The following is a 13384-nucleotide window of genomic DNA, read 5'->3' as shown; positions in this document are numbered from 1 at the left end:
AGGCCTTTATTGTGAGGTTTTGTGTTGATCTAAGAGTTAGACTATGTTTACTGTTTGCTGTAGCTATAGGTGTTAGAGGCTAAAATTTCCTCTACTGTCCTTATTTTTGTCTTCTCTGTTGATTTTTGAATTCCCGAGAGATGCTTTCTTAAATAGGGTCTGAGCTTTGCAGTTGTTTCAGAAATGATCCCCTGTTATTATACAAGAGCTTGATTGATGTGGTGGTAAGGTATGGGTGGGGGTGGTGGGGGAGCATTCCATAATTCTCTGATGAGGTCTCAGCCTTCTAGTGAGTCTCTGCCTCCAGGCTATGACCTTCCTAAATAATTCTCAATTTTCTTTTTCTTCTTTAGGTGAGACAAAACATTTAGAAAGGACTGCAGTTAGGTACAGTCATGTATCATGTTAACGGCATTTCAATGACAGACTGTATATACATCAGCAGGCCCATATATTATCTCCCACTGAGGAAGTAGCCACTGTAATGATATGGTGCAACATTATTCACGTGTCTATGACAATCCTAATGTAAACAAACCTACTGAGTTGCCAGTGGTATAAAAGTATAGCACATATAATTATGTACAGTACATAATACTTGATAATTATAATAACTATTTATTAGTTTTTGTATTTATTATACTTTTATCATTATTTTAGAGTATACTCTTTCTACTTATTAAAAATGTTTGCTCTAAGATGGTATACATGTTACTACATTAGTAGCAGCCTCACACATCTTTAAAATATTCAGTATAGTAACATGCTGCATAGGTTTATAGCCTCAGAGCAATAGTCTGTATCAGTGTTTTTCAATTGCTGGTGTGGACTGGTGCTCATCCAGAAATTTCATGCTGGTCCATAAAAGAGTTACATCAGCGTGGTTAACTCTTTTGTAGACCTGCATGAAATTTCTGGTGGACTGGCAAGGGCTTGCAGACTGGTGGTTGAAAACCACTGGTCTATACCATATAGCCTCGGCGTGTAGTATACCATCTTGGTTTGTGTAATTATACACCATGATATTCACATGACAATGAAACTGCCTAAAGATACATTTCTCAGAATGGATCCCTGTTGTTAAGCAGCACATGACTGTATTTCCCTTCTTTCAGCTAGGTTCGGCTCTGGTAATTAATTTCCTTTGAGGGCAGGCTTTTGGTAAGAAAAGTAGAATGTTTTGGATATATTTTATAATGGTTGCTTTTTTTGTCCCCTTGCTGGGGCATGAAGAAATTTTTCTTTGATCTTTACCTTGAAAGTATGGCAGGGCAAAACTCATAAAAGTGTGTGTGTGTGTGTGTGTGGGGGGTCTCCCTAAGTTTGGGCCCTCAGAGTGTTTACCTGTTAAGCTGGTCCACACTGAGCCTTTAGCAATTGGTTAATTATAGTTTAAATGTTCCCACTACTTTACTAACCTGAGTGAAAAAATATTTTACCATGACTCAAAATATAAAAGCAATAAAAGAATATATGGATATATTTGACTGTATTTAATTTTTTTTTATGTAGCAAAACTCATCACAAGAAAAGACAAATGACAACTAGGAGAATATTTACTACTCAAATCACAAATAAAGATCCAAACATCTTTAAAATTGAGGGGGAAAACCCCCAATAATTCTTTAGATAACTGGACAAAAAGATAACATATACTTCACCAAAATGAAAACAATAAAAGTTTTTATATATGTAAAAAGATATCCATTTGCAATAATAAGATATATAAATTAAAAGTATGATGATTTATCAATTCTTATTTAGCAGACTGGCAAACATCCAAAATGTTGACAACATATTCTGTCCAGAAGGCTGTGAGAGAAACAGGCACCCTGATACATTTCTGTATCATTTCATTTGCATGTGACACATTTCTGGTAGAAATCCAACTTTGGAAGGGAATTTGGTGATATATTATCAAAATCATAGATTTATTTACCCTCTGACTCAGCAAACCCACTTCTAGGAATGTGATTCTAATGATACACTAACAAAAGTAAAACATGACCTAAGTGCAACATTGTGGTAAAATTTATGACAACAAATGATTGGTGGTAGCCTCACATGTCTAGCAATAGGGAACTAATTGAAGAAATGATAGTACATCCACACAATGAAGCCCCAAAAAGTGGTGTAAAGATTTACTGATATAGAGCGATTTCTAGGGTATGTTGTTAAGTAGGGGGAAAAAGCAAGGTACAGAATAGGGATCAGCCCTCGCCAGTTAGCCCAGTGGTAGATTGTCGGCCCAGTGAGTGGATGTCACAGGTTCAATTACCCATCAGGGCACACAGGAGAAGTGACCATCTGCTTCTCTACCTCTCCCCTTCCCCCCTCTTTTTCTCTCTCTTCCCTTCCTGTAGCCATGGCTCAACTGGTTAGAGTGCATTGGCCCTGGGCACTGAGAATAGCTCTGTGGAGCCTCTGCCTCAGGTGCTAAAAATGGTGTGGTTGTGAGCATGGCCCCAGGTGGGCAAAGCATCAGTCCCAGACACTGGGATTGCCTGGTTGATCCCAGTCAGGGTGCATGCAGGGGTCTGTCTTTCTATCTCCCCTCCTCTCACTTGAAAAAGTAGAAGAAAAGAAAAGAAAAAAGAACAGCGCTCAGAATGTGCTAATTCTTGCAAATTATATTATAAATACATCAAAAAAAGAAAAAATGAAACAAAGCAAGACCTAATAAATTGTTATTTATGAGGGAGGAGAAGAATAGGATAGAGAAGATAGACATAGAGATGAGATTTCTATAAATTTAGGTCATTATATATTTAGTTTTGACTTTGGAGCCATGTCAATATTTTACATAGTTAAAAAATAAAGTTAAATGAAGAAAGAATAATATCAGTTCTTTTTTAATTTATTTTTTATTTTTTTAATATCAGTTCTTAACAATAAAAAAATATTACAAACAAATGAACCCAACTATATTAAGGTGGTCAGTAACCACTCTGAGAAAAAATTTCTTCAAATGATGTGAAACGCTGCAACAACAAAATCCACAAAATATTGTAAAGAAATCACACTATATTTATTAGTTGTGTTGTTATTGTCAATTTGAAACTGTTGTGGATTTATTGTGGGGTAAGTTGAAAAGTAATTATGTTAATGGCTTTTGAAATCAAGAGTTTCAAGTTATGGGAAAGGAAAACCAAGTATAAAATCAAAGAAGTTCAGTAAAACACATGTAATTTTAGATTACAATAAAAATGTAAGAATTTATGATTTCCCTTCTCATTTAAAAAATACAATTTTCTTGCTTTGTTCACTGAAAAGACCTAAAATCCATGAAAACCCTGTAGCAATTAGCCCTCATATGTTCCAGATTTTGGTATCTAAATAAAATTTCTCAATAAAAAACTAGGCATCCTTTGAGAAATTATTGACTTCAGTTCTGAGTATGAAATGCACAAAGTAAGCTTGGGATATCTTACTCTTTTAGAAAGCAAGGAAGTTATATATGACATTGTATAAGGACAGAGGAACCAATAAGTCTAAAACAGGACAATTTGTACATACAAATATAATTGATTTAAAAAAACATCACCTCATAAAAATTCATGAATTCATTATGATACTTGAAAAAGCCTTATTTTAATATATATATATATATGACAATTGATTTGCAAGTTGTGATAAACAAAGGGCAGAAAGAATCAAGGATGTATCCTGCCTTTCCCATATTAATTGTATTTTAGAGGTAAATAGTTGAAAAAAATATTCTTCTCTCTAGTCCTCTTCCCCCTCTACTTGCTCTTCCTCCTCCTTCTTTTTCTTCTACTCTTCTAAAAATTACGATAATTAAAGGTATTTTATTTTTTTAAAAATCTCAAGTATACCAAATTGGATTGATTATAATTCTTTGTTTATAATATGCTAATATCATTGGTGCTCCCCAGGCCTTCTCTTATTAGTTTATTCATTCAACAATGAACTTCCTTTTACCAAAATGCTTCACTGGTTAAATAAGGTTCTGAACAACAAAAATAACCTTACTGAACTGTCGACTTTGCCATTAGGGGGTGATGCTTTGCCCATCTGGGCATTGCTTTGTTGCTCAGCTTTAGCAGCTGAGGTGGAGGCCATGGAGTCATCCTTAGTGCCCTGGGCCAACTCGCTCCAATTGAGCCATGGCTGCAGGAAAGGGAGGGGGAGGGGGAGGGGGAGGGGAGAAAGAGGAAGAGAGAGAAAGAGAGGGAGAGAGAGAGAAGCGAGGGGAGAGGGGGTGGAGCAGCAGATGGGTGCTTCTCCTGTGTGCCCTGAATGGGAATCAAACCTGGGACATCCACACACTGGGCTGATGCTCTACCACTGAGCCAACCAGACAGGGCCAAAACTGATTGACTTTGACAACTGCAGAATTCTGTCCCTTGTCATCAACAATATATTAATAATATTGTGAATTTGGATTTACAAAAATTCTTGGTTCCTCACTCCCACCTGGCTTGCACGCCCACCTCTTCCTGTGTAGAACTACCTCCATGTTGGTAATGACTCATCAGCCATGGCCCCTGCAGATCCACAAGCAGCCCCCCAAATGCCCACAGCCTTGGAAGGCCCACGTTTATATCTAGGATTTGCAGAGCCTTTTGAATGTATAAGTTTATGCTTTTCTCTGGCTGTGGGAAGTCTTCAGCTTAAGCATGTTTTCTGCACTGCACTGTCTCCCCTTTCTCTGACTTCAGGGACACAAATGTTAGACCTTTCCATTTGGCCTCACAGATTCCTTCAATCTTTTTTCTCCAGGTAGTTCCAAATGGACACTGCTCACCAATCAATCCTCAAGGTCATTGATTCTTTTCCTGACACCTCTGTTCTGCCATGTTGAGCTTATCTAGTGAGTTTTTAAACTTTTTGTTAATGTATCCTTTTTAGTTGTAAAATTTCCATTTGGTTTGTCTTTATATCATTAATTTTTGAGACTTTCTATTTTCCCATTTGCTTCATGAGTGCTCACCCCACTTCATTTTTTTTAAGAGGGGGGAGGCAGAGAGACAGATTCCTGCATGCACCTTGACAGGGATCCACTCAGCTAGCCTTCTATTGGGGTGGGGTGAGGCTCTGCCCATCTGGGGCCACTGCTTCGTTGTTTCTGAGCTATTTTAGCACCTGAGGCAAGGCCATGGAACCATTCTCAGTGCCTGGGGCCAACTTTCCTTGCTCCATTCAAGCCATGGCTGCAGGAGGAGGGAGGGAGAAGAAGGGAGGGAGGGAGGGGAGGGAGGGAGGGAGGAAGGAAGGGAGGAAGAGGGAGAGAGAGAAGAGAAGAGAAGAGAAGAGAAGAGAAGAGAAGAGAAGAGAAGAGAAGAGAAGAGAAGAGAAGAGAAGAGAAGAGAAGAGGAGGTGGAGAAGCAGATGGTCACTTTTCCTGTGTGCCCTGACTGGGAATTGAACCTTCAACTTCTACATGCCAGGCCGACTCTCTACCGCTGAGCCACCCGGCCTGGACCACACCCTCATTTTTGGAGCACTTTTATCCTAGCTGCTGTCTTTATAGCCTTTGTTAGATAATTTCAGCACCTGTGTCATCTCAGTAGTGGCCAAGCTGAGTTTCCACTGGTTCTTCGTATGCCAAGTATCCTGGATATTTTGAATATGATGTTATGAATCTCTAAATTTTATTCCAATTCAAGGAGAGGTAGAAAAATAAAAAACCTTCAAAAGCAAGCATTTGACTAGGTTGGGTTCAGGCCACAAGTTCTGGCCAACCTTCTGTGGACTGTGGTTTCAGTGTTCACTTTTCAAAGGCTTTGTCAGCTATTCAGTTCTGCTCTGCGTGTGTGCCACCCAATGGCCAGTCTGGGACCAGGGCCATGGTCTATTTCTCAGTTTAGTTCTCAAATTACTGGTAGACTGCTGAGAGCCAGGTCTCTGTGTGTGCAGCTGGGAGCTGGCCCAGGGGTTCACTGCCTTGGGCTCCTCCTACTCCACAGTCCCCCTGGTATTTCCTGTTTCTCTGAGGCTCCCTTTTAGGTTCTTGAGCCAGAAATCTGAGGTTTTATTTACCACCCCCTTTCTGACACGCAGTTCTTGTAACTACCGTAACTGTACCTGGGGCCGGCAGGTGGAGGACAGAAGGGAAAAAAGTAGCAGGCGATTCACTCACTCACATGCTTGAGACCATTGCTCTTCTGAGTAGAGAGGCTGTTCCCTCTTCCTTAGAGTTCTGGATAACGGGGGGGGGGTCTCTGCTCTGCTGCCACTCTCAAGACATTCCTTTTCATTCCTCAAGCCTGCAATAGAGGGCTTCTCCTAGAGTTCTGTCTGTGCTGATGCCCACTTCTGGGCTTTTGGCTGCCTTGGGTCAAGGTTTAGGGGGATGCAGAGGGGGGGGGGGGAGAATGGTGAGCTCACTCCAATTCAGAGGCTTTCAAAATTCTGGTCTCTCCTCACCCCCAATCCCTCACCACCTGTCCCAAACCTGCCTGCTGCTGTTTACTCTTCAGGGTCATCTTATCTGGAGCCAGAACCTGTAAGTTCTTGAAAGAAGAATTTTACTTCATAAAGGAAGAATAAACTTAAGAGAGTCAGCATTTTTACACTGCTTTAACATCGTTAAATCTTAGCATCACTAGAAGTAGGATAACCACCCATGTGTGCCTCCTGAGAAGATGCAATAGAAAGTACATATAAATTAGTCTTGGGAAAATTGAACCTGAATTTCACTAAAGCCTTTAGAACTACGTGTGGGTGTGTAGGTGATAGGGAGGCCTAAGAGTGCAACGGCACTCTGAGTCATCACTCCAATCCAGGTCGTGAGACCTTCTGTAGTACAAATGACCTGGCTGTGCCAACAAATAAATGGCATTAAGAAGAAGGTGAAACTATTAGAGATTAAGGGACTTCAGAGACATAACAAGTGAAAGGGGGATAACTCTCATGGGATTTTTTTTTTAAATGAGAGGGGAGAAGATAGACTCCTGCATGTGCCCCTACTGGGATCCACCCAGCAACCCCGTCTGGGGCTGATGTTTGAATCAATTGAGCTATTTTTAGCACCTGAGGATGCAAGCTAGGACCAACTGAGCTATTTTCAGCCCCCTGGCTGATGCTTTAACCAGTAGAGCCATTGGCTGTGGGAGGGGTAGAGGGAGAGAAGGGGGAGAGAAGCAGATGATTGCTTCTCTTTTGTGCCTTGACAGGGGACTGAACCCAGAACATCCATACTCTGGGCAGTGCCCTATCCACTGAGTCAACCTGTCAGGGCCCTCATGGGATTCTTGAGAAGATTCAAGGAAGTAATGAATGAAAAGTGTTTAGCATAGTGCCTGGGAAATGGTAAGTGAATGCTATAACTACTGCTTGTTACCTTTTGGAGCCTCGGTCTCCTCTTCATTTGTAAAACACAGGAGATGACAACCTCTCAGGGATGCTCAAGGACCAAAGGATCCATATCTACCTTAGGCCCCTTTCCTTCAGCTTCTGGTTAGGAAGGTGGGGCCCTGCGATATCCAGCACAGTGTGTGCAGTTGGCCAGTAGGTGGCAGCTCAGGCTAGTCTATCTGCAACCCAGGCAGGGCCAGGGAGCTAAGCTTGTTTTGCTGTGAGAAGCAGGGTCCTGCCTCATCACCACTGTTCCCCTTCTCTTCCTTGGCAAGAGACATAAAGCTGAAGGGATAGACTCAGTGGTGCTTTTTACTCTAGTTATAGTTAGGGTTCTGGTGGCAGTTTTCTGAAGAGTCATTATTTGTGACAATTCCTTCGGCCCAGTTAGACCAGAGTTTGAGCGCTGCCTGGTTAGCTGTGCCTAGACTCTGCTTCTTGTCCTAGTGCCTTCTCCATCCTAAATCACCTGTGTGTGGCTTCTCTTCCCCATCACACGGTGGGTAACGAACATGTACACACCCGCCCACACCTGGGGTAAGCTGTCCTTCAGGAAAAGTTTGTCAAGTAAACGAGTAAATGCGTTCAGGACATTCGATCGCACACTATTCCTCCCCAGCAGACTCCAGGTCAGGGTAGATGCATTTTCTTTTTGCCTCTCACACAGGGAGCCTGGGTAGTGATTAATCACGCATGCCCTGGAACTGGATTGCTTAGGTTCAAGCCTGTTTCTCCACTAGTTAGCTGTACGCCCGTGGAGGAGGGCTTCAGTTTCTCTACCTCCAAAGGGAGGATCACAACAGCACCTTTTTTGTTCTACGACAGTGAGGACTAAACGAGCAAATGCATTTAAGCTGCTTAGAAGAGCATCTGGCACAGAGTAGGCACCCAGTGGCTACTAATCGTCATCGGGACCTTGCCTTGCTCCGGGACACATGTAAGGCATTTGAGAACATGCACTTAAGGAGGATACCTACAGGGCCTAGTGTGGCTGTCTGGCACAGGGGATGGCTCTCAGGAAACAGCAGCTCCCCTCCAGCTCCTCCTCTCTTCCTTCCTCTTCTTTTTTCTGAGGTTATTGTGATTGATAGTTTGAAGAGGCCCAAGGTAAGGCTCCCAGCCCATGAGTCATGAGTACTGTTTGGTCCACCTTCTTCCAACTCCAGGCTCGGCAGGTGCCGCTGCAGTCAGGATGTGGTGCTAGGGACACTATATGCAGGATTGTGGGGCCCTCTTCAGAGTGGCCCAAAACTCAGAAGCCACTGAGGCGGGGGAGGAAGGGACCTCCAGAATTTCTTGTGTGTGTGTGTGTGTGTGTGTGTGTGTGTGTGTGTTGCTTTGGGGAACATCTTCTATGAGTCATAGCTCAACTTTGGGGCTGTTTTTCATGTCAAAAGGATTCATGGGTAAAGGCTGTCTGGATCACACAAAGTGCAGGGGTAAGGACAAGGGATTATTATGGTTTTACATGATCTCACGATGTTTTTCTGCATGTTAGTTTGGGGAGATGGGAATGTGTAACAGGGGACCACTAGGTGGCGCCATCGAGGTGAAGAAATCGTTAGGATCAAAGCGCACCACCTACCCTACACAATAGAGAGGAAGAGCAGATAAGCATCTATCAGGAGAAAATCAAACCCTGTATCTCAGTTAATTCCAGCGACCTGGTGAGATCTGGGTGAGAACGGAGACTGACCCAGGAGAATGTACATGGCACAAGAGCACAAAATCTTGGGGGTGGGGAGGAAAAATTAAACTTATCTGGTTGTCCTGTCCCTGCCTACAGGTCCCGTCCCGACTCCTGAGGCCGCTCCCTGCCTCATCCAGAAGAGCTGCCAAGATACACCTGCAGGAGGCCTTGCTGCCTGCTTCCACCCCACTCCGCCCTCCACCTGCCATACCCTTCCTCATTCCTCTCTCTGAAGTCACTGCGTCACCTCCCTCTGGACGCTGCTCTTCATCCAGATGGAACTGCCTGCTAGCCTCTCTGTGCCCCACTGTCCTTGCACCTCCTCTTTCCCGGGTCTTCGGTGTTTACCACTGAGTGGTGGTTTCCTGGCTCGGGGTTGGTGGTCTGTTCAGTACCGCCGGCCCCCAAAGGCACGTAAGGGATATGACACCCACAGCACCCCTTGGGCTTCTAGGGCTCACCCTTTGCTTCTGAGCCCTGACAATGTCTTAGAAATGCTGAAAGTTTGTGTACCCTGGGGGTAAGCCGTGTGGGGAGCACTGGCTATATATATAACCCCCATAATCCAGTGCAAGCTGAAAAATACAGGACCCCTCGTTCAAAAACTGTCAAGTTTCAAGATGGAGACAGCAGAACATTAAACCTGCTGACTCAGGGCCCTGTGTGACTGGACAGACTGCCGCCCACAAAGGCAGCCCAGAGTTTGTGGTTGAGCAGAGTCTCGGTGGGCCTTATGTCTGTTGAATAGTCATCAGGTGGCCCACTGGGTGCTCAAAAGGCAACTGGCCATCCCCAGAAGCCCTTCACATTAGAATTGTCCTTACTTCCCAATTTTAAGACAGAAGAAAAGTAGACTAGATTTTGAAGCTAGGCAAACCTGGATTCAAGTTCTGATACTATTACTTACCAGCACAAACCACAGACATCTCCAGACCTCATCTACTAAATGGAAGGTCACAACACCTGCCGTGACAGTTGCTGTAGGTTCAGATGAAATTGAATGTAGAGAGCACTGGGTCTACAGCCCACTCCTCCTGTGTCTCACCGAGCCCTCCCCACCCAGCCACACTGCTTACACTCAGAAGCACCTGATCTCTAGCAGCATCTACCGAGTCAGGCAAGCAATGCGAGAGAGGAGTAGGGAGGCCCTGGCGAAGCTCTCAGATCACAAAATCGTCATGGGAGGATCCACTCATTCTTTATCCAACAAATGTGTACGAACACTTCCTGTGCCAGGTGCCAGGGATACAGTAGTGAGCAAAACAGGTGGGGTACTGCCCTCTGTTCATTTAATGAATGGGATTATTGTGTCCTGTTCTCTTGGATGCATTTGTCACTAGCCAACAGTCAGCCAGAGTTTACTAGGTGCCCACCATGAGGCAGGAAATGAGACCACAACAGGTGCTGTGAGACCCCACCACTCTCCTCGGATTGAAATGAATGGAAGCTGTGTGCTTTCATTGCCAACAGCCAGCACCTGCGCCTCTTTGTAGGTGGGCTGTCCTCTGGCTGCTGGAGCTCCCTCTGCCAAGCGCACAGAGAGCCGGAGTGACTGGGAAACGACATCCCCAGGGACAGCCCTTAACCGATGATTGACAGGTACAGAGGTGTAAATACTTCGGTACAGCTGGGGGCAATTCTCAGGTTGAAAAAACACCAACTTAGACCATTGCCACAGCTCTGCCACTGTACCAAGCCAAAGTTTGCTCTCCAGAGACACTGCTTGATGTCAAGCCCTTGATGGTCCTCTTTCCTTGCTTGTCCCTCACCTTCATTTGTCTGCCTGCTTATCTGGGGGCCACTTCCTAATAACTTACTTTCAGACAAATCCTTCCTTGTTCAGCATCTACTAATGGGGAACTCCCCCCACTCAAGACAGATAGAGAAGCAAAAAGGAGGTAGCACTTGTTCCCCACCCTCATGTTACTGTAAACGGTGATGCAATGTGTCAGAAGTCATTATGAATAATCAAGTACAGCTTTGCAAAATGATTCTTTTTGTTACAGAGTGCATTCCAACTTGTCCCGGGGACACGCTCACTCTCTCTCACTTGCATGCTGATAGGCTTTCTGAGTGAGGAAAAAGAGGAGGCCTATTTCTGCCAGCTTGGGTTTGCGGACTCACCTCCACCTTGAGTATACTAAACCTAGATAAGTCCACGGGGGTGGCTCCTGCATGTAAATATCAGTCACCATGTGCTTTGCTGTGTTCAAAAAGTTGAGACGCGCTAGATAGGCTCCCTGGAAATTCTGGGCTTTATGCCTGCCTCGACTAGGTCCACAGGAATAGGGCTTAGAGGCCCCGGCTCCCCCAGGCCCCCGTGAACAGCACACCTTCTTCCCCCCGGAATGTCTTTCGCTCTCATCTAATCCTTTCTCACTAAGCTCACCTCTTCCTGCACATTTTCTCACATACCTTCCTCTCCCCACCCAGCCCACCCTGAGCTCCCCTTTTTTGGTCCTGTGGGAAGCGATTTTTGTGGGAACCACTTTCTCAGCACATGGCCCACTTCCACGCTCCCTTCAAGCTAGCCAGAGACTCTGAGTTTCTAGCTGAAATCTGTGGCTGATCAGGCAAGGAGCACACGAGGAGCTCTAGCCACAGCCGTGGTGGGAGCTGGGGCCGGTCTGCTGTCAGACATGGCTGTGGGCAGAGGGTGGGCGTCAGTCCTCCAGAGCTTGGTTCTTCCTACAACCAGACCTGTGTCAGTAAGTATGGATGAAGGGTATCCGCCCAGCCCAGCCCAGATGCCTGGACCTGACCCTTGGACACTGATGGGAGCACGGCAGGGCCTGGAGCGCCTGGATGCCTTGCTGTGCTTCTCCCTATACCCTAGATTGAGCTCAAACTTATGGTGCCTCTTGATTCCAGAGACTGGGCCGCTGGCCACTTCTCCCAGGGCAAAACCTGCAATATTCCTGCTCATTCACCAGACTTCTGAATTCTAGCACGCTTGGACCGCTGAGGCCCTGGAGCACTGACATAGAGCACCTGCTACTTGGTGTCACTGGGTCTGTTTTCGGAATCTTTCTAGACTCCCTGATTGAGCGCTGACATGTAGAAGCAAGGGGTCCTGTTTCGCATCGTTAGGCCCTCCAAGGCTGCTTGGGTTACAAGCATGAAGTGCTCATTAAATGTTTAATTAACTGCAATTCCTCCTCTAGACCTCCTGTAGGGCCTGGCCATGACATTCATTCGTTTAATCATCCATTTATCTCCCCACCCACTCAGTCATATAATAAGTATCTGTATCTGAAGTCATGACTTCATTTCCTCTGAGCCCATCTCACAGACTAGAAAAGGGATTTTTACCCTAAGGACTTAGTCCCGGGAGAGTGGAGTGGGCATATTTTGAAGGCTACAGAAAGGATGACAAAGAAAAGGCCCTGTATACAATGTCAGTGTCAGGTACTTGACTTCCCAGTGTGCAGGAGTGGGCTTGCGGGTTACAGGGGAAGAAGGAAAATGCTCGTATTCTGCCCCACGCACTGAGGACTTTACTGCTCTTAAGAACTGGTCTTTGTCCTTGCAAGGTGTGTGTGTCTCCACGAATAAGCTTTGGATTATTGAAAGATAAAGCGTGTATCTGCAGCTCTTGCTGCCCCGGAGTCCTTGAAAGGAGACTGGTCTGAGGGTGGTGGCTGAAGCCCACCCTGGGGCTATTTCAGACCAGATGAATTCAGAATTGAGAAATAAATGCTGAATGCCTGCCCACTTCCGGTAGGGATGAGGTATCCTGAGGTAGGGAGAGATTTTCAGCGTGATGTCGGAAGGCGAGACCCGCGCAGACCCGCCAATGCCAGCGTAGGGGCTGGGAACAGGGCAGGGTGGGGGGTGAGCCCAAGTGGAAAGCCTTGTAAGGTTTAACTCTTCAGCACTCCTCCACGGGAAAGACACTCAGGGTCCAGACACTCCTAATATGGAAAAAGCGCATTAGTACTCACTTTTAAAGTCGTTTTTCTCCCATGTTGTAGTGTCCTCCAAGGCTCTAATGCATCAAGAAAGCAAGACTCACGTGTGCAATCATGAGGGCAGGTTACAGAGGGCAGGGAGGGCCAGTGTGCTCCCGGGAGGAGAGTCCACCGTTCTCTACCCCTTCTTCCTTCCTCAAGGCTGGTGGCAGCTGCAACAGATTTCCCAGGACACGCAGAGGAGGGAGGCACAGCACCCGGTTCAGAGGAGAGGTGGCCCGGGTCAGAAGGGGACAGGAGACAGCCACCCTCTTTTTCAAATACACCAGAGAGAGTGAACCCCTACGGTAAAGGGGAAGCTGAATTAGGGTGACCCACAGCTGAGCACCTGCTTTGGGCAGCGACACAGAGAGGACTAGATAGTCATAGAGAGTTCACACGCAAAATGCTCCAATCGTGCAAG

Source organism: Saccopteryx bilineata, chromosome 1 (genome assembly GCF_036850765.1).
Source record: "Saccopteryx bilineata isolate mSacBil1 chromosome 1, mSacBil1_pri_phased_curated, whole genome shotgun sequence".
NCBI classification, from domain to species: domain Eukaryota; kingdom Metazoa; phylum Chordata; class Mammalia; order Chiroptera; family Emballonuridae; genus Saccopteryx; species Saccopteryx bilineata.
Note: the sequence above shows the minus strand (reverse complement) of the source record.